We start from the raw sequence: 22,925 nt of genomic DNA, 5'->3' as shown, positions 1-22,925 counted from the left end.
TAATGAGATAGTTAAGAAAACAACAGGCCAACCAAAGCTTTTTGAAATTTTCAACAATTTTTTCAAATATTTCAATGCTTTTTGGCTAAAGCGCATAAGTCCACATATTTTTTCTATTTATCGTGTGAGAGATTCTACACATAATTGCCAGGAGCGGTACCACGAGACTTTAAATGCAAAAATGCCCCCTCGCCCGATTCTTAGCAATTTCATTAGTAAGTGCAATGAATAAATTCAAAGGTAAACCGTAAATTAACCCTCCATTTTGTATTTAACTTCAATTAACATCAATATATACGTCAGAAAATAATTTTAAGAACATTCCCAAGTAAGCTTCATAATATTTTGTAAGGTTATTCCCGTCAGTTTGGGGGGCCGCTCACACTACGGGTTTTCCCATTACCTTCGCCCGTCCTTATTCATCGGTATCAGGGCGCCAGTTGGTCAGTTGGGTGGCCAACAACCCTACGTTATCAGTTGGGTCCTTTGACCCCATTCGTTATGCATCTAATACGGCCTTGCGGCCATGCATTCGGACGGTAGCGGTAGCCAGGGTCGCTCAGTATGCTAGGTCGTGGAGAGAGGGGAGGGTTCCTTACGGAAGTCCGAGCCTCGCAGACCTACCTGCTGAGGGGTATACATTCATCTCTCACCACCCACACCCAGGTGGTGGTGAGGAGTGCGGGAACATGCGGTATCATTTGCCGAGCATAGAGCCTGCCAGGAGCGGACCACCACGGGGGCAATGTTCGCGGCCCGTCCAGCCATAGCGCAAGCCTATGGGATTACGGAGGGCACCGGGACACATTCCAACGAGCTGCCTACGCCCCTGCACAACCCACTAGCCGGTATCCAGTCGTGACGTACGTGCAGGCTGGCCTATAGCACACGCCTCACGTACGCGAACCGACCCATGGCTGTCTGAGTGCCGCGTCACGCGCTCACCAGCACGCACGGACACATCAGCACAGTCCCATGGTCGCGTTCCGACTGCCTGCTATGGCTGCTATGGCAGTCTGCGCACGACATTCGCGCAGCCTGCTTGACGCGCGTAACCAGCGTTCAAGCCAGACTCGATGTTCTATTTCCCCTTCTCGTGGGGACTTATAGACACTGTCATTCCTTTAGGACTCCCCGAGGCTGCTTCTCCTTATCTCAGGTTGCCTGGGTTGTTTGGCATGGCCCTGCCTTACTTCTCAGGACAACCTGGACATCGTTTACTGGAGCGCCGGTCTTTTCATCCGGGCCTCTGCCTGTCAACGGGGTCTATCCTTGACGTTAGCTATAATCCACTCGTGAGCCTATCTCACGAGTCGGTAACGTAGGGATTAATAATATCCACTGTTCGGTAGCTTTCATACTTTTTATCCGGTATCTTGCATACGTAACGGGGAATTTCGTTACATACCCCCCTCAGTAACGGAGGTTTCGACCCGAAACCGAAAGCGCCCGAACACGAGTTCGTTTTTCGCTGCCACGCCCAAGCGTGCAGTGATGCACTTCAGTCTGGGTTTACTCTTGCGGTAGCTCAGGCTTGTATGGCTTGATGTCTGCCGTAGACATTTTGCCAGTGACGTTTCCTGCCAAATCAGACAATTCTACAACTGTCTGCGATAACTTCTTCGCAATCATAAACGGTCCACCGAATGGTTTGTTCAGTGCAGCCGATATGTGTTTTGCGGCATTCGAGAGCTGTCGGTTGCGAACTAAGACTAACTCGCCAACTCATAGTGCTTTTCACGACGACGTAGATTATACGGTCTTGCCTGTCGTTCGTGCGCTTCTTCGAGAGCATACTTGAAAACTGTTCTGAGTGTTTCCAAGCGTTTCATGCGTGCCAACCACTTTTCTGTCGGTTGCTGCATGATTTCGGTATCGCCTTCTAATTCACGTCGCATCGACCTTGCCGATTCTGGTTCTCTACCCAGATTAGCAAATGCAGATGTAGCTTGTAGTGAACCATGGTGGGCAGTATTAAATGCAAATCTAAATGCATCCAAATGCTGATCCCACTCTCGATGATCAGAATCGAGAAAGGCCCTTATCATCATCTTCAGGCTTCTATTCACCCTTTCGGTGGGGTTTGCCTGGGGATGATATGGAGGTGTCGTGGTTTGCCTCATACCCGTTAATTGTAATAAAGCAGTTATGTCTTTATTTACAAATTCGGTACCATTGTCGGTAACTAAAACTTTTGGTGTACCCCATCTATGAATCACCAAGTTTTCGATAGCCTCTGCAATCTTTTTGCCGTTAGCGCGTAGAAGAGGAGCTACTTCGATCCATTTTGTGTATAGGTCTTGGATTACCAACACATACGAGAACCCTTGTTTACTTGGCGTCAGTGAGCCCATAATATCTGCCGATATTACAGTCCACGGCTGTTCAACAATTCGACGTCCCATGAAGCCGACGGGAGCTTGTTGTTCTACCTTGCAACGCTGACATTCGTCGCAGTGACTGACGTAAGCCGTTACATCTTTGAACATACCTGGCCAGAAGTAATTTATCGAAAGGCGTCGATATGTACGATCGATACCTTGATGGCCGGCTTGCGGTAGCTTATGGCATTCTTCGAGCACTTTCTGCCTGTACTCCCTGGGTATCACCAGTTTTCAAGCATCAAGATCTTCGAGCTCAGCATCTGCCAAATCTGAACGTCGTTGATGATACATCAACTCTCCATCTAATTTCCAATCAAGAAATTTTCTAGCGTTCTTTCGATATCCTTTACGCGCTTTAAATACCACGCGTCCTTGGTATCGGCGTAAGACGGTAGCAAAGCATTTAAACTTTCCGGTGCTCTTGACAAAGCATCAGGAACATGATTTAAAGCTCCTTTACGATGTACGATCGTAAAATCGTATTCCATCAAGGCGAGAGCCCAACGAGCAAGTCTTCCAGATGGATCTTTTAAATGATGCAACCATCGGAGACTGCTGTGGTCGGTAATTACAGTGAAGTGGTAACCCTCAAGGTAACATCGAAACTTCCTTATCGACCACAACCACTGCCAAGCATTCCTGCTCGGTTACGGTATACTTTCTTCCGGATCCGTAAGCGCTCTACTCGCGTAGGCGATTACTCTTTCTTGACCTTCGATAACTTGCGTCAAAACAGCACCAAAGCCAACATTGCTAGCATCGGTCTGTAATGCAAACGGGATCGAAAAATCTGGGCATGCAAGCGTTGGCGCGCTTGTTAAATATCCTTTCAGCGCGTCGAATGCTGACTGCTGATTGGCTGTCCATTCCCTTGACTGATTTTTCTTTGTCAATTTCGTTAGCGGTTCAGCAACTGTTGCAAATTCTGGAATGAATCTTCTATACCAAGATGCCATTCCCAAGAATTTACGAATTTGCTTTAAATTCTTCGGTATCGGGAACGTGATTACGGCTTCTGTTTTCGCCGAATCCACGCGAAGACCTTGACTGTCTACGATAAATCCGAGATATTTTACTTCCGTTCTACAGAAGAAACTTTTCTCCCTATTTATCGTCAGCTCAGTTTGCCTTAATTTTTCGATACTTTATCCAACCATAATAAGTGTTCGTCAAATGTTTTGGTGACAATGATAATGTCATCCAAATAGACGAATACATGTGATTAAATTCGGGACCCAATAATTTATCCAGAGCACGCTGAATATTGCGGGAGCATTAGTTAATCCATAAGGCATTCGCTTAAATTGAAATAAGCCTCTGCCTGGAACAATAAAAGCCGTGATACCACGTGACTTTTCTGCTATCGGTACCTGCCAATACGCTTGACTTAAGTCGAGCGTTGTTAAATAATTGGCCTGTCATAACTCATCTAGGATCGCAGCCATGTTCGGTAATGGGTACGCATCCTTTTTAGTTACAGCGTTAACGCGCCGGAGGTCCACACAAAAGCGGAGCTTGCCATTGGCTTTCTTCGCCATGACTTACCGGGCTCGCCCAATCACTTTGCGACGGTTTGATAATGCCATTGGTTAGCATATCGTCAACCTCTTGCCACATAGCTTGGCGGATTTTATCCGTGCACCTATGAGCTCGCTCTCTGATTGGCTCGTGATCTTGCACGTCAATTATGACTGCCGGTAACTTTGAAATTCCAGGTTTTCCAGAATGGGGGCAGTTTAATTTCTAGAAACTCTTGTAATTTCTTAGCGTTATCATTATCGGGAACCATTAAGCCGTTATTCACCACTACACAGTTTAGTGATTCGGCATTCGAGAACCAATGTTTATTTTGAGGTTTCTCCTTATATGCCCATTCTCCCGTAGAGAAGTCCACGACAACATGAGCATCTTGTAGGAAATCAAGTCCCAAAATAAAATCACTTGATAAAGAAGGCATCCATAGTGTGTCAACTATAGTTGTCTTCCCCTCAAGAAATATCGGGATCTTGGCGGACTCAATTACTTTACATGTGTAATTGTTGCCAACGGTAACTCTTAAGGGTTCTATTTTATTGGCTTGTATACCAATTGAATTAAAACAATTCAATGGCTACCTTGCCTGCAAACGTGCGTGAGGCTCCCGAGTCCACCAGCGCACGCAGTTTTTCCCCTTGTACGGTGATCGTGGTGTAAAATGATAGTTTCTAGATCTATCGCCAAACGTCGTAATTACTATATCAGTAATATCACCGACCGGTAACTTATCGACCGATTGATCATCGTTCGAATTTTCGGTAGCAACCACTCGAGCGCTTGTGTCCTCTGAGTGTTTGTTTACATTCTCGGTCTCCAACATAACATGTTGGTCTGAGAAGTCGCGGGAGCGATAATTATGGTTAATATTCACACATTGCTGTACTGAATATTCTTCGACATAATTATCCGGGATCACATTATCTTGGTTTTCACCCAAGATTTTCGGTATCATGTTTTTCTGCTCTTGGAGTGTCGTAACATTCTCGGGAAATTTTACGGACTCCTCTTGGCGTTTTTTGAACAGCATTTAGGGCACTCCGCTGTAGAAACCCCTTTGCTGCCACATCGGTAACAGAACATTGTTCTCTGCTCTTTACACGCACTCCAACCGTGTCCAGCTTTCCCCGCAATTAAAGTAGGTAGCGCTCGGGCCCGGTTGTTTACGTTTTGAGCCCTGCCGGCTGTTATTGTTGCCAGCTGCCTTATCTAACGAAGGTTTCGACTTAGAACTGGTTCCTTGTCGGTTCCTTGTTGATTTAAAGGCTTTCAAATGCTCTTCGTTATCATTCGAATCTTCCGTTGTTGATTTCGTCGGTATCAGAGCTGGATGTTTTATCCACTTCTAGGGCACGCACACCGTGTCGCCTAGACTCTCGGGATCTTCCATGACTGCCGGTATAACGCCAACTCAGGAACTAAGCTTTCCTCAGGCGCGGCAGGTGGACGGTATTTTAATGACGGCCTATAAGCGGCTTCGAAATTGAGCGCCAAACGCTCGAATTCTCGATACGTCATATTTTTGTGTATAGCGATACCTCTTCTATACACCGGTAGCATATTCTTGTGCGCGATAGCGATTCGGCTCCAATCCGATCTTTCTCTGCCTATTTTCCGAATATACGACTGTATAGTCTGCAAATAGGCTCCCACAGATTCGTTAACACCCTGAGTTCTTATTAGAAGCTCAGTCTCCAGTTCTTCCTCCCATGTTTGTGATCTGAAATAAGACCTTAAGGCGGACTTAATATCAGACCCGGTTGAGAATTCATTATCCTCAAACCACATCCTCGCCACACCTGTTAGGATGTGGGGAAAGACGTCAACCAGGTCGGAATCTCTTACCCTGAGAAGGTTCAGGACGTCATCGGTTCGAGAAATAAAACTCTCAACCGCCTCCGTTCCATCGCCCGCAAAGGTCAAGTTTGATCTCTGGAGAGATTCGAGAACACGCCAACGGGGCATACAGTCATCCTCTTGGCCGGTAGCTTTTCCAGGTTTTCCCTTCAGGACCCTCGTCCTGTAGGCCCCCTGGAATATCTCAGCCGAAGCATCGTCTGATGTCGGTTGAGATTCGAGATCATCGCTCGGCCTTGTCACTGTCAACAAAGGTTGACCCTGATTGGCCGATGCCGGTAGAGCGGCCGCGGTCTTTCGCGGTCGGCCTCTAGCGCGCTTTTCGGTAGCCGGAGCAGCTGCCACTGCTGCTTCCTCGGTATCAGTCTTATTCTTCAGCAGCTTGTCAAAAGCCTGCTGGACTTGAGGAATGAAATCTTGGAAAGACCCTTCCAGTTTTTCCATTCTCTTGTCTAGACTCGAGATCTTCTTCTCCAGGTTTGCCTGGGAAGCATCGGTAGCCGTCGGTTTTGCGAACTCATCAGAGTCGCCTGACCCGGTACTCCTCTTCCGTCCCGTGGACTCAGCCATCTACGTATTAATATAATAGTGTGTTGTTCGTTTGCTCAGTCCAAGGGTTGGTGCTGGAGTGATCCGGCAAAATTTTGTTTTGCCCCGTGAGCTGTCAGTCGGATAGGTTACCCCCACCCGAGCTTTGGGCATGCGCAGACGATCTAAGTGATTCTCGTATTCTCACTTATCGCTTCTGCTCGATAACAATCGCCTTTCGATTAATCGAATTTCGATCTAGGCGTTCGATAGCCCTGCTTCATCTACGGGCCGCTAGATGGCAGCACTAGGATCGAGTTCATCGACCTCTAGTACCGTCGATCCCGACCGACGGCAGCACTTCGACGAATTATTGATTCGTCTTGCCGTCGATTACCGCTAGATAACAGTACAGGTATCATTTCTAGACAGAGGGTCCACGTGTGGTCTCTGTCTCACCTCGTCCTGAAAACATTGGCCTTTACTGGCTCAAGCTCATCAATTTCTGTTTTTTTTTTTCTGGATGGGTAGGAAAGGAATGAAAAGGAAGGAAAATAGGATGGAAATTGATGGGAAATTCACCGAGGTGTACGGTAGCGTGCGGGATCGTACGATTTCTCGTACCGGTAACAATTCGGTAGCTTGCAGGAGGAGTATTTCTAGGACTTGACTACCTGCGAAACCCTATCCATACAAACCTCCTTACGCTATCCATACAAACCTCCTTACGAGCCGCCTTCGTCTTTAGCGGCTTCGAAGGTTTCTCCTTCGGTGGGGTCACCACCTGGGGAACTCTCTTCGGAGTCGCTTCGGAAGGCCGTGGTTGGGCGTATACTTTCCCACGCTCGGATCTGCGTTTTGCCGCTATCACCTTACGTGGTACGTTCGTACCCGCTTTCGCCACGTATGGACCGATTGTCTCCCAATGCGGCCCACAGGCAGGGCAGGTGCGCAACGTTTTCCCGGTGCGCCGACACCCCTTACAGAAATCACCTGTAATTGGCGTAGGACACTCGGAAAACCGATGGCCCTTACCCTTGCAATTCTAGCATACACGTATGCCGAAATTGCCGGTAGCGCGCGGTGGCCACTGGATCGGAAGGCTTCGCCTTCTTCACCGGTGGTGCCGGAGTCACCTTAGGCGGCAACGGTTGCTTTGCTCCTTTTGGAGGCTTAGCGGTCGACATTGCTGCGTACGACGGCCGCTTCGTCTCCGGAACAGCTACCGCTGTCTCCCGTTGGGCCTCCCTGGCCCGCTTACGCTCCACTCGGGAGAGCTAGCGGACAGGGGTGCTCAACCCAGGTGCCTCGGCCACCTCGACCGCTGCCACGACTTCGTGGTAGAGGCCTAGGTCCGCTCGGAAGAGAGCAGCCAGCAACTCCACTAGACTACGTCTAGGAAGACCCTGATTGCTTCCCTCCATAGGCGTCGGGGTTACCGAACGCATCCTGCAGTGTCGCTGCATTAATTCGCTGAGTACATGCGTACCCAGCTCCTCATGCCCAGACTCCGCAGGGTGTTTCGCCAACCCCTCGGTAACAGCAACGCAGGTTGCCGCCGGAACGTCAACTTGCGCCACGGGAACAGGTGCGGGATCGGATGCGGGACCCTCAATAGGGCCCGCAGGAAATGGGGGATGCCAGGAGGGCATCCTCATCGAAGGAATCCTGTGCCTATGGCACAGGAGGAGCGAGAGCGTCGCGAGCGGCGACAGTCGTAGCCGAGGGCGAGGCGTTCGGGGATGCCATTGTATAAGGCGGAGAGAGAGAGAGCGAGGAAGGCTGAGTGAGAGAGACGGAGAGAACAATAGTTCTGCCGGGGACCCAGGGTAGGATGAGGTGTGAGGCGACTTGCCGGCTCGCGGAACGTTAGCGAGGCGTTATCATCTGTTGCCAAATTTCCGATTCTGAGCTTAATTCGGTAATTATGTTTGGCAACATCTCGATAGCTGCCTAATTGAACTGCTCTGACAGTTAGCCGTTCGGGCTCCGGCAGGCAGCATGGCTCAGCTCAGCCGGGTCGACTTGTTTACAAACAAGCGCTCAGCTGTCACTTGCCAAATCAAGAAGCCTTTTCGGTAGCGTTAGATTTTAACACGGGCGAATATAATATTAAATTATATTTGCGCCCGTGGTTCTCATCCAGTTTATCGTTAGCTTAGCATTGGTTGCTCGAATTCTACGTGAACACGTCAATTCGATCAGGCTATCAATTCTTAACAGAATTTGATCCCTTTTTCAACCAGATGATCTTTCATGCTTTTTCAGCGTTTCCGAGCCTCCAGAAAATAGTGGGGCCACCTATTCCCTGAAAAACTCCAACACTTCCGGTAACTTCTCGGGCTTGTGGATTATTCGTTCGCCGAATAATTAATCTATAATCAGAAACCACGTTGGGCGCCATTTGTAAGGTTATTCCCGTCAGTGCGGGGGGGCCGCTCACACTACGGGTTTTCCCATTACCTTCGCCCGTCCTTATTCATCGGTATCAGGGGCGCCAGTTGGTCAGTTGGGTGGCCAACAACCCTACGTTATCAGTTGGATCCTTTGACCCCATTCGTTATGCATCTCATACGGCCCTGCGGCCATGCATTCGGACGGTAGCGGTAGCCAGGGTCGCTCAGTATGCTAGGTCGTGGAGAGAGGGGAGGGTTCCTTACGGAAGTCCGAGCCTCGCAGACCTACCTGCTGAGGGGCATACATTCATCTCTCACCACCCACACCCAGGTGGTGGTGAGGAGTGCGGGAACATGCGGTATCATTTGCCGAGCATAGAGCCTGCCAGGAGCGGACCACCACGGGGGCAATGTTCGCGGCCCGTCCAGCCATAGCGCAAGCCTATGGGATTACGGAGGGCACCGGGACACATTCCAACGGGCTGCCTACGCCCCTGCACAACCCACTAGCCGGTATCCAGTCGTGACGTACGTGCAGGCTGGCCTATAGCACACGCCTCACGTACGTGAACCGACCCATGGCTGTCTGAGTGCCGCGTCACGCGCTCACCAGCACGCACGGACACATCAGCACAGTCCCATGGTCGCGTTCCGACTGACTGCTATGGCAGTCTGCGCACGACATTCGCGCAGCCTGCTTGATGCGCGTAACCAGCGTTCAAGCCAGACTCGATGTTCTATTTCCCCTCCTCGTGGGGACTTATAGACACTGTCATTCCTTTAGGACTCCCCGAGGCCGCTTCTCCTGATCTCAGGATGCCTGGGTTGTTTGGCATGGCCCTGCCTTACTTCTCAGGACAACCTGGACATCGTTTACTGGAGCGCCGGTCTTTTCATCCGGGCCTCTGCCTGTCAACAGGGTCTATCCTTGACGTTAGCTATAATCCACTCGTGAGCCTATCTCACGAGTCGGTAACGTAGGCATTAATAATATCCACTGTTCGGTAGCTTTCATACTTTTTATTCGGTATCTTGCATACTTAACGGGGAATTTCGTTACAATTTTAATAATGCAATGTTTATAAATAACAGTGTCGAAAAAGCTATTTAAATATATGTTATTGTTTTGAAAATTACCCATATCGTTTCTATGAAGATGAGTTTTTGTGATATAATTCGAAAGGTAAATGATATCGCAAGAAATCTATCTACAATTTTCAAAATAATACACGGCAGTCATCCAGCCATCAATTAAAAGTACAGACTAATTTACGCTCTACAAGTTTAATATAAAAAAATATGCAATCAAAGAAGAAAGACATTGAATTTATAACATTAACAGCTTTTAAAGATTTGTTCTGAGGAAATTAGAAATTTTTTTTATATTTCATAAATCCAATACAAAGATTAGTATAAGTTTTAACATAGACAAAATTACGTTATTATGAAGTGATAATAGTTATGATAAAACTAATGTACAAAATAAAAGGAAGGAATTGACGCTTTTATACATATACCCTACAATGAGATAAACGATAAACATTGTTCTTTAGATACAAAAAATACGCTTAACTTTAAAATGAGAAAAAAAAATAAAATTAATTTTCAGGGAAATTGATTGAATTAATAAAAATTTATGACCTTGAAGTGGAACAAATTAAAAAAGGTTACGGAAAAAATATCGTGAACAAACGAAAGTTTTGTAAAGACATAACAAAATGGCTCTGGGATGATGGAAAAGGATGGTCTTCTTTAGAAAAACGAATTACCAGAAGCCTTTCTGAAAAAGAAAAATTGCATTCTGTTAATACTTTTATTGATTCATCCGTATAAATAAATAAAAAACTCAAATATAGGATTAAGGGCCTAATAAAAACTACAGGTAAAACAATTTTTGTCATATTTGTAAATTATAAAGCTAAATACTTTTAATTTTTCAGATTATCAGTTTGAATTTACTGAATGTTCTAAAATTGAGCGAATTAATAAGGGAATCGAGTCTACTTTATTGCTAGTAAATTTAACTTAAATAAAAAAATTGATTATAACCGACGAACTTGCTTACCTTGAATATTAAAAGATAATTATTGAATAAATTATTAAATATTTTATTTATTCTGTCACGCTTCTTTCTCCTTTCCAATTGATTTGAAGTAAGAAAACGATATATAGGTTTTGCCAGATCCTAATGAACAACTTTTCATATTTCGTATGTAACTGATTCTTGTCTAGCACAGCAAATGAATGGCAATTTGCAATATATTGCTTTGAAGATGTTTTACATTTGTAGAAGAGCCAGTTGTTAAGCTGTAAACGTTAAGGATAAATTAATACTTTTTTTGCTTTTTGTATTTAAAAAAAATGTATGCATCTCGGTATTATCAATTTAAATTAGCTTAAAAGAATATTTGAAGCTTATATGAACTAGCAGCATGCATATATAACGAATGAGAAGAAAAGTCGCTCAGACAAACAACTATTTGTTAACGATTAAAATAATATTTTCTAGGATAATGTAGCTTCACTGAATCTACAAAGTATTATAGAAGTAAAGCAATTTATTAAAGCTACTATTGGTGTTGGCATTTCATTATAGGATATCACACAGGGCTTATATTTGCAAACTTGATTTGAATATACACTGCAATCAGTAAAGTGAAAGTTTTCAACAAACTTAAATTTATTAAGGAAAGAATTACATACCATATCATTCCCAATTATTATGCTTTAGAATTGATCAATTATGGACCATGGCAATAATATATCCTACAGTATCCTTAAGTATATTGATTTCTTATATTTTCCTTTGATCGTTTCTTCTAAAATAAGAAAGGTTTTCACAAAGCATCATATTCCTATAGATATGGATTAGTATTAAATTTCATATGAAAATAATTGTTACGTATCTTAATGTGTACATTCAAATGGAAATCCTTCTTATTATTTAGAATTATTTTATTTTCCTTCAGTGTTTTTCTAAATCCTCTGATAATCTAATGTTTGTTTAATATTTTGAGATATCTAAAATGAGAACATTTAGGTACCTGTGCGGAAATAATATAGAGACAAATGATTTGTACGTTAATCAATCATTGTAATTGTACTTACATATCCTTTCATATCCACAAGGTAAAATTCTCGTGTAAACTATGTACAGATGCTGCTTTTCTGTTGGTTTCCTAACATGTTTGTCATGTTTGATGTTATCATAAAAGACTTCTGCAATTTGACCAATACTAAATGGTTATTCCAACGTAAAGCCAATAAAGGATATACAACTTTTTTCAATCATCTCTGGCAATAAATTTTCTTCAGCTGTAAACATGAACAGTTTAACCATATAAATAAAATTTTAATATATATCTCTCTTACGCATTAAATTTAAAAATAATTGAAGCACTTATGCATATTGTATTTAAGTAAGTACCATGGATAATTAGTAAATTTTGTGATTGTTAATAAATCTAAATAAGGAAACATTTCATTTCTGATAATGACCCTAGGAAAGGCATTTTAATGAAAAATCAAACTTATTTCAATCTGCTAATATTACTAGTTTGTCCTATACACAAGCTATTCAAAATGTAATATAATTGAAATAGAGCTAATCGTATTTTTTCTTTGCATTAACACTTGCTACCATGCTCAGTTATCTATTATATTACACCAAAGTGCAGTAAGAGTAATTAAACCTCATTGACAGCAGCTTCAATTTAAAAGACTTTTTGTATTTATAGGCAAAAGTGTAAGCAAGCATAATACTTTACGACATTTAAAATATTTAACTTTCACACAGGAGAAACAGATAGTATGAAGTGAAGCTGCATTGGATGATACTTATACAATGTAAATATAATTCATAATATGACAATATAATCTTATTAGAAAATTATAGTCAGCGCAGTCAAAGTAACATAATGTAAAATGGTGAATCGAAGAGAATAAAACTAAGAGTTATAAACATACCTTACATTTAAGAGGGTGGAAGAGAAATTGCGACTTGTCTCAGTCAAGATTTAAAAAAAAATACTTAGGATTCAGTTGAATAATACCTTGATACCTGACCTTCCTGTATTTAGTTATTTTTATCTGAAATTACAAATTTTTCACAAAGTAACGTATTCACACAGATCATACACGAGTTCACAGATATTTATCTTATGTTGCACCGATAGAATGCAATAGAAATTTCTTTTCGTACTTAAAATAATAATTAATTCCTTTGCATTGGTTTTCTCACATTCATAACCTATTTTTGCTTACTGAATTGACACATTTGACTTCACGTAAACACAAGTAATCTGCGCACACTTTCTACGCATAATCTCGACTTCCGGTTACTTTCCACCATATTTATACAGGGTGAGGCACTTAAGCCGCCCCAGAATATGGATGCACAAAGACGCGTATCTCTTCATCTATAAAAGATATTCAATTTTTGCATAGAACCTTTCTGAAAGCAAATAACAAGAGGCTTCGAAAATGTCCTATGGAAAAATTGAATATCTGTTATAGTTAAAGAGATACACCTCTTTCGGCATTCGTATTCTGGGGCGGCTTAAGTGCCTCACCCTGTATATTAGATAGAGTAGCCCTGACTACTCCAATTTTTTTTGGGTCAAATTACACACTACCCTCTATAGTCTACGTGACACACCTTATAGGTTTCAAGGTGAGCTTGAACTCAAGTTCTCTTTATGAATCCCGGCCTAATAACACTTGCGCCACGGATGGCAGAAATTATAATTATATTGTAAGTCAAGTAATGGGCACAAATGCACAAGTCAAAACTGAATCATGTACAGGTATAGTTTCTGCTTCCCTATACTATCTTGTAGCAAAAATGCTTCTCGCAAAATTGATTCATGTCCAATGACCGCCACTAATGGCCTGCAAGATTTTTTTGATGCGTTTAGGAACCATACTTCCCCATGTATATTTCCCCGCCAGGACTGAGTGACTGGAAAGAGTATAGGATGTGTATGATAGGCTATCTTTGTTTAAATGCCTTAAAGAGAAAGAGAGAGCCTTATACCGCGTTCAACCTGGTTTCTCCAGGCCTTCGTTTCTTATTTTCCTATCTCGGACGTCGCCATTGCTCTTCTCTCTCTAACTCATAGATTTCTATCAGCGTCTTTGTCTAAAATAATTATACGCCACTGGGTGATTTTTTGGTGAGTCTATATCACTGGACCTATCTGTGAGACTTGTGAGAGTGTGAAAAGTGCAGAAATGTCAGTCTGGCAGCGCGGATTTTTAATCAAACGAGTGTTAGTATAAATTGTTAAAGAGTTTTAATTTGTTGGAAAATGTTAACCAGTTATAGTGAAGTTATAAAATTTTTAATGACTTTTCTGGATTATCGAAAAAAACAGGTATAATAAATTTTTTATACTTCTAAAAACATACATTACGTATTAAGGAAATATATTAAGTTAATTCTTGTCAAAATTAACTTAATATATAAATGTATGAAACAAATAGATTCATGAATTTAAATAAGAAATACATAATAAAAAATATTATTATAATTTTTTAAATAAAATGCAGATCCTAGCGTATTTATTATCATGTATAGTTAATTGGTAAAATTACTGCTAATTATAATGTCTCTTTTTCCTAGGTGTAAAGGTTCTATGGAAGGTCCTACCAGGAGTAAAGTGCATACGTCATACTGATTTCAACCAGAGGAATTAAGCAACGCTAAGGAATGGAACACAGATTCAGATCACGCAGCATGCTCTCCACATCTATAATAAGCAAACCTGTTTTCTTAGATAAGTAATATTACTGATAACCATATATAAAATGTATTCAAACATGATCCTTTGTGGTTTCCCTTATGTTTCGCAGGTCAAATGTTCTAATAAGGCTGATGAGCTGCATCCCATTGGTGAATAAAAATGAGGCCAGGCTATGTGTAAATGCTGCTGTTTCGAATCTGGAATCTCCATGCAGAAACCAAATGGAAATATTAAAAAAAGATTTGTTATTCAGGTATTATTTCACAATGATATAAATTCATCAATATGGCTAATTTCATTTACAAATTTAAGTAAACTTATCATCTTTATCTTACACTTTTCAATTTGAAATAAGTGATTGATATTCCCTGAATGGATAGTCTCTTTTAATTAATATTATTTGTAAAAACAATTTATTAATATACACTAATAAACTACCATTATTTATAATAAATAAAATTGAAATAATCTTTATACAATGCATTTTATTTTATTAAAATTACATATAGTTAATACCTTATAAAATAGTAATAATTTCATTTATCAATTAATAATATTTCAATAAACTAATACATTTTTGCATAATCTACAAAGCTTTACTTCCCGAACACAATAAATACATTCATTTACTATGATTATAATTATTTTGAGCATGGATGCAAATACATATGCAAAGTAGAATTACCCATAGGAAAGTAAAAATATAGATTTATCTGTGGGATTCATGACAAATGACGACGTTTAAACATAAGAAGGAGAAAAATTAAGAAGCTAATTAAAATCGTCAGAAAAAGGTATATTGCTCTTGAACCTATTGCAATAAATCTTTTATAATTCACAGTATAATATACAAACGTAATCTAAATAAAGAAAAGAAAAATATTTTGAAAGATTAATTCATTATCCTGTACCCTACTTTTTATATATAAGATTTTCTTTCATCTCCATTTATAATCTAGGACAGTTATTCAAAGCAAATACTGATAGCCAAATCTATTAATATTTACTGGACCTAAAACAGCAAAGAAAATAAGTTTAGATATAAACAAGTTTGAAAAATGACTACCAGTAATAGCCATATTGATGCATTTAGATCATTGTTAGATAATACCTGAATAACAAATCTTTTTTTAATATTTCCATTTGGCTTCTGCATGGAGATTCCAAATTTGAAGCAGCAGAATTGACACATAGCCTGGCCTCATTTTTATTCACCAATTGGATGCAGCTCATCAGTCTTATTAGAACATTTGACCTGCGAAACATAAGGGAAACCACAAAGGATCATGTTTGAATACATTTTATATATGGTTATCAGTAATATTACTTATCTAAGAAAACAGGTTGGCTTATTATAGATGTGGAGAGCATGCTGCGTGATCTGAATCTGTGTTCCATTCCTTAGCGTTGCTTAATTCCTCTGGTTGAAATCAGTATGACGTATGCACTTTACTCCTGGTAGGACCTTCCATAGAACCTTTACACCTAGGAAAAAGAGACATTATAATTAGCAGTAATTTTACCAATTAACTATACATGACAATAAATACGCTAGGATCTGCATTTTATTTAAAAAATGATAATAATATTTTTTATTATGTATTTCTTATTTAAATTCATGAATCTATTTGTTTCATACAATTATATTTTAAGTTAATTTTGACAAGAATTAACTTATTATGTGTATTCGGCCGATACACGGCATCTGGTGAGAGAGAAGCTGTTCAGTATTTGCCTTTTTACTTACTTCCTTCTTTAGCTTTTAAGTTTTACTCCACTTTTGAGTTGGTATCACTGTAGCTGTGGTCACTTGCTTGGCGGTAAAATTCGCCTCTAACTTCATAGCGTTGAGTATTTCGCCATGATAAAGTGCTAAAAGATTTTATCTAGAAATAAAAATATATAAAGTAGTATAAAGGACACGAAATTCTATTCTTCCAAGATAATTAAAGGTAAATTTGGATTGAGCTTCATTTATCTATCACAGGCACGATGTCTACAGCTGAGAATGAAGAGATTTCGGATTCAGAAGAATCAGCATCCGTTAGCGACCATATTGAATCCAGAACTCGCAAAAGGAATTATTTCAATTTAGTAGATTATGAATCAGGTTCGCAAGAAGAGGATGAAAGACCCACAAAAATATCTAGGTCGTCAACAGAAGCTCAATTAGAGACTTTGCAAAATCAAATTTATCTACTTTCAGCCATGGTTACTCAAGGAGTCAATACGAACAAAGACACGAACAATAGTAAAACCACTGAAAGTCATACCTTTTTGGAACGTCCAAATGATAGTCTCAAATCTTTTAATATAGGAGAGTTTAATACAGAAATTGAAGAAAAACGAAAACTACATCCCGCTGAGGCGGATCGCCTCCAGATTTTAAAGAAGATACAAAGATTTGGTTCAGACGAATGGAAGGAGGTTAGATTTTCTAACACCCTTAAGGGATTTTTAGCCACCCCAGGTTTTACGGAGCTCAAAGTCAACGAGGAATTATGCCACTTAGACATAAAAAAGGATTCGATGTTACCTGTAGACAGACTTCTAGGTAGTATGATGAATGCTATACTCGAACAGAGAGAAAATTTAAAGAACGGCTTACAAGAAATTATAAATTGGGCCTTTGAGAAGTCGACCAAATTAGATCCAGAGACTTTGCTAGAAAAGCTAACAACTACATTTGGACCTGCATCTAAGATTTCAAAGATGTGGGACCATATGTCACAAGTGATATGTGGTAAAAGAGCTGAGTGTTTAGAAAAGAGAAGAGAGCGTCTTCTTTCAGAGCTTCCAAGTAAGAATGTTCAAGCAGCGTTAAGAAAAGTGCCACCTAGTACAGAATATCTATTTGATAAAGAGAGATTGCAATCTCTAGTGCAATCTTTGGGAGGAACACAAACATGGCTCAATACTCCTACATATATTTCTAATTCCAAAAGAAATTTAAATCCTAAGAGATCATACACTCCTTCTAGGTCAAACAATAATAATAATTATAATGCTAACTACGCTTCTTCTTCTAGGGGTAAAACAGGACAAAATTTAAAAGAGAACTATAACCCTAACAATTCAAGAATTAAAAACGATTCAAAGAATACTAAGGGGAACAAAACAGATAACTCGTTTTTTCGTAAACAAAACAAATGACTATCCTATTCAGCAAATAGTAGGAGGTCGTCTAAAAGGATTTTTAAAGATATGGGAATCCTTGGGAGCAACGAGTTTTATTCTAAAATTATTAAAAGGCGCAAGGATCTCTTTAATTGCGAAACCAAGTATGATAGAGAATTGGAAACAATCCAAATTCACCACAAAGGAATCTCCGGAGATGTCAGAGCAAATCAATCTCCTCAAATCCCAGGGTGTCCTGGAAAGACCAGTAAAAGAGAGTCCGAGCTTAATCTCAAAGATGTTTTTGGTAAAAAAGAGCGACGGCGGATCGAGACCTATCTTCGATTTAAGAGTTTTAAATCGTCATGTACAGACAAAAAAATTTCAATTAATATCACATCTAAGAATCCCCGAGTTTTTACAAAACCGGGATTGGATGATAAAGATAGACTTGTCACTAGCCTACTTTCACATTCCAATAGCGACGTCTCACAGGTCGCTCTTACGACTCGTTTACCAAGACGAGTTACTACAGATGACATGCTTGCCCTTCGGCCTTTCATCTGCACCTCATATCTTCGCATCAGTGACGAATTGGGTTGCAGAAACCCTTCGATCAAGAGGTATGAGAGTGATAGTATACTTGGACGACTTCCTAATAGTCTCTCAAGAAAAGGATCGACTCGCTGCGCAAGCAGTCGAAGCAGTAAAGTTGTTGGAATCGCTAGGATGGATGGTGAACCATTCAAAGTCAATCCTACTTCCTCAACAAAAGTTGGAATATCTGGGCATTATCTGGGACACCAGAAACAACTTGTTAAGTGTTTCAGACAAGAAAACACAAAAGATCAAAGTTTTGATCGAGATTCTGAAATCAAAGAAAGTAGGCTCCTTAAAACAAATCCAATGCCTGTTGGGTCATCTAAACTTCGCCAACTTTGTTATTCACAGAGGGAGACTTCACTGTCGCCAATTACAAAGGTTCATTCGAAACTTCAAACAGGGAAGGCAAAGAGAATCCCTCCATCTTCCTCGACAAGTATTGGTGGAGTTAGACTGGTGGACACAGGCAGTAACATCGTCCAGCCTACTGCATCTTCCTCAAGTAACACACTTTCTAACAACAGATGCGTCAGACTCTGGCTGGGGAGCTCAGTTGAACGAGATAACTCTCTCAGGTTCTTGGACAAAGGATCAAATGCACTGGCATTCCAATCGCAAGGAAATGTACGCAGTATTTGCTACTATAATGAACCAAGCTCATTCACTACAGGGTTCCCATATTCTAGTACAGTCAGACAACCGAACTCTTGTAGCATACATTCGGAAGGAGGGAGGAACACGTTCACTACACTTATTGAACCTCACTTTCCAAACACTAGAGCTTGTGGACAATTTACAAATCACTCTATCTGCAGCCTACCTCCCAGGCAGATACAACGGAATAGCAGACAGTCTTTCCAGAGGGAAGAAGTTACCGGAATGGCACCTTTTACCGAAGGCAACAGAGAAAATTTTCAACTTTTGGGGCATTCCAGGGATCGACTTATTTGCATCAGCAGAATCAACGGTGGTCAGTCGGGTAGTGGCACTTTTCTCCGAAAATTCCCTAGGCCTAAATTACCATTGCGCATGGCCTTCTATAAGTTTATACTATATGAATGACTTTCAAGTTTACTGTTGCTTAAATTTGAACACAGCTACTCGTACTACTCGTTTGACTTTTAAGTTGAGTTTGTGTATGTATGTTTGAGAAAGGTTAAACTGAAATAAATAAATAAACTTTTTCAGATACGTATATGAGATATTTTATAATATTAATATTATGAGTACTAATATATTAAAGCTATATATTTCTTTGTGAAAATTTGTCTTTATATTACAGGAAACTCTAAGTAGCTGTAGAATGTGATGATTGCACGAGATATTATTCTGGAGAATGCACTAGAGATTAACAATCTTTCAACGATTGGTCATTCTCATATTGTTGTAAGATTTGATTTACATTTGTTAGCTAACTTTAATTCATGTTGTACGTAGCCTGTCTGCTACTGTGTCTTATCTAAATTACAGGTAACTTTATATCTATTGATAAAACTATATTAAGTGAATACATATTGCGCTTATTATCAACGTTGGAATAAGTTGCCTTTGGCTATTTTGTTACATTATATAAATTAGTTATTCATTTCCTGCACTATGACTTTTTAGGCTTTTTTGGACTAGCAAAAAGCTTATTGGACAATATAATGTTTAAATCTTGATGCTGCCTCTGTTATAATCGTTTATTATTTGTAAGGCATATGTTGAACACATTCTTTCCACCTTATGCGAATTACACAATGCAGAAACTTTACAGTATGGTTACGACACTTTTATATGTATAGATGTATTTTGTATCATGAGAAAATATCAATAGGTTTTTTAATAATAATTGAATTGTATTTTAAAATATATTTTGCAGGTAAATCGTGGAAAAGCTGATTCTGCTACATTTTAAAAAATTAACAGCAAATGTGGCAATGTCCAACATGATGATACTCTCACAGTAGAGTGGATTAGTTTGGAGCAGGAGTTTGTACTTATATATATGCCTATAGATAAGATATATTTCATTAATACTTTGTTAGAGAACTTTCTGAGAAGGTAAATATGATATGATAAGCTTTCTGTTATTGATTCATAATTTAATTATTAATTTTCGTTGATGTTTCAACCATTAATGCAATAATAATTCAATATTATTACACGTATCATTGCATATTTAACTGAATTAGTTTGATTGTTAGATATAGCGCAGTTTTGTTTGTTTGTGACATTTAGACAATTTAGATAATCAATATAATTTTATGGAAGACAGGTCATTTTTTTTTAAACATATGTGCATGAATTTATTAAATGGTACTTGATAGCATTAAAAGATAATACAATTGACAGTTGTTGTTATAATAGTTTATGACCCTTAGTAATAGATATGATGAATTTAAGCTTTTTTTTTAATTTGATTTTCCTGTCTAAATATGTTAAATACAAAAGCATTAGAAAGAATATATGACGTTCAAATTTAAACTATCTTTCTATGTGGAAAAATGTTCTGTTTTGGGTCTAAATTATAGTTATATAATAGCTTTTATAATAATATTTGCATATATGTAACTAGCATTATACAAAAACTGCATCTAACTATGTATAACGGTAGAGTTACACGTTTAACCAATTATCATAAATGAAGATGACATTTTTTTTAGTTAAACCTAAAATGTGTCATGCGAGAGATTAAGTGATATCTATTTTTGTTAATATATTACTGTTATAGATGGAAAAAGAAATGTAATCAATGCAGGATAATGGAAATATCTGGGCATGGATTAGATCATTGCTTTAAAGTAGCTGTCAAAGTGATTTAATTAAAATATAAACCGATTCAAACGAATGCAATGCAAAAAAATTGTATCCTCTTTATTATCTAATTAACATGAAATCTTCATTTAAATAATTATTATGTGATATTTTACAGTGTATAACTGCTTTAGAGTTTAACAAATAACATGGTATCTGGAAATATAAGCATTTTATAATAAAACTGTATTATAAAGACGAATTGTTAAAAATTTAAGGAAAAAAATTTGAATTTTTATATTAACATCAGGTAGAGTGTTAAAAAGTTTATATATAGCCCATTTTGAGTATATTAGATACAATTATATTACGTTTTGTGGGTGTTTGTAGTTGATGTCGAAAGATTTCCAAAATATCTGAACGTACTATTCAATCCAAATATTTACGAGTTAAACACGTTTTAATTTATCTGTAGGTATATGTAATATTTGCTGAGATGTGATGTGGGCGATTGCTCTGCATTCATTCGCCATTTCACACGTATACAGCAAGATTTCAAATTCAAATATATCGTGAAATTTTGAGTTGAATGGTACATGTATAAAAACATCCACTGTTTATTAAAATGCTACACAGCATAAGTGCGAGAAGACTCGTTTTTCAGTAAGTTTAAGAGATATTAAATTGTCCCATTTGACTTTTTGGAACCTCTTTTGAATATTTGCTTTCAGATACGTATTGTACAAATTTTGTATATTTAATAGTTACGCAGATAAACATAAGCGCTTCTTAGATTTCGCATTTTGGGGCATTTTAATTTATGAATCCACAATAGCAATTTGAAAAACGTTTAATATTAGTTAAAGCAGTATGTAATAAAAATATATCATATTCGATTTATAAAACTAAATGTGACCTTTATATTCTCTTGAATACTCCGCATTAGGTTGATTCACAGAGAACATTTGATTAACACTAAAGCTACCATTTGGCGGTCAAATGACCCCTTTTAAATGTAAACACGCGTGTATAAGAAATCCTTGGTAGGTTTAGTGTTAATCCTTATAAACGTTAACCTTTAGACTACCTGCCGCCACGTAAGTAGCGCAAGACATTTGTTACAAATTTTAATCATAAATATGTTATTGATAGTCAATATAATGATCATAGATGTTATTTAAAAATTCATTTGCAAGAAACTTTGGCAGTCTAAATGTTAAATATGCTTCCTTAATAATTGCTTTCTAAACTAAGAAAATTCGATTGGCACGAATATTATTTACACCTTATATATCAAACGCATATATGTATATTAGAAATTTAAGATTTTAAATTTTAAACAAGTTTAATATCAATATAAGTTACAACAACAATGTTATTTACAATTTGATCATTATAATAATGTTTTGTAATTACTGTCAATTGGTTTTTATATTATAATGTATTTTAGCAAATGTGCAATTTGAGTTGTCTAATATAATTATAAAGCTTATTCCATCTGTGCTATCTTTTAATCCTTATGAATATCTGCTAACTTCAATTTGATTGAAATATTGCCTTTTCCGAAAGTAAGTCACGAATAATTATAAAAAACATGATGACCAAAAAGAATTTATTGGTTTATTATCCGGATGGATTCATTTATCACAACAGTAGATCATACAATAAGAAAAATGGGGAAATTATAACGTTTGTTTGTTCACCGGAATATGAGTTATATTTTAAAGTTAACTAATAATTTTTAACCATAATTTTCTTTGCAGTTATTTAAAATGTAAAGATCCCGGTTGTCCAGGTACAGCTAAAATAAAAAATGGAAAGGATTTTTCTATCGGTGCAATACACTGTCACGAATGTCCTACGCATTATAAAGAAATTGCAGAATTTCGAGAAGATCTATATAAAACAATTACCACAATGCCTTGTACGCCAAAAGAGGCATACACATTCAACGCGAAAAGGTATAATTTTTTAATTGATTTTAACCCGGATTGAAAGAAAACTATTTTAATGTATAGACACTCAGT

The 22,925-nt window shown here is 38.8% G+C and overlaps 2 long non-coding RNA genes across 3 annotated transcripts; one reads left to right on the top strand and one right to left on the bottom strand.

Moving 5' to 3' along the window:
- Window positions 1-10,354: 10,354 nt before the first annotated feature.
- LOC136781897 (uncharacterized) lies at window positions 10,355-11,472 on the bottom strand. Its single transcript, XR_010824028.1, has 3 exons — window positions 11,402-11,472; window positions 10,764-11,005; window positions 10,355-10,478 (listed from the first exon to the last, which is right to left on the bottom strand). It is a non-coding gene; the product is annotated as an uncharacterized lncRNA (long non-coding RNA).
- Window positions 11,473-19,529: 8,057 nt separating this feature from the next.
- Window positions 19,530-22,172, top strand: LOC136781867 (uncharacterized). Of its 2 annotated transcripts, XR_010824007.1 has the most exons (4): window positions 19,530-19,632; window positions 19,771-19,917; window positions 20,024-20,205; window positions 20,876-22,172. It is a non-coding gene; the product is annotated as an uncharacterized lncRNA (long non-coding RNA). The 2 variants fall into 2 exon arrangements; XR_010824006.1 differs by having other exon boundaries at window positions 19,555-19,917.
- Window positions 22,173-22,925: the final 753 nt, after the last annotated feature.

This window comes from Prorops nasuta, unplaced genomic scaffold (genome assembly GCF_024137725.1).
Source record: "Prorops nasuta isolate Cenicafe-Biocafe unplaced genomic scaffold, Cenicafe_Pnas_1.2 PNAS00024, whole genome shotgun sequence".
Classification (NCBI taxonomy): Eukaryota; Metazoa; Arthropoda; class Insecta; order Hymenoptera; family Bethylidae; genus Prorops; species Prorops nasuta.
The sequence above is the reverse complement of the archived record's forward strand: the minus strand, read 5'-3'. Positions and strand labels throughout refer to the sequence as shown.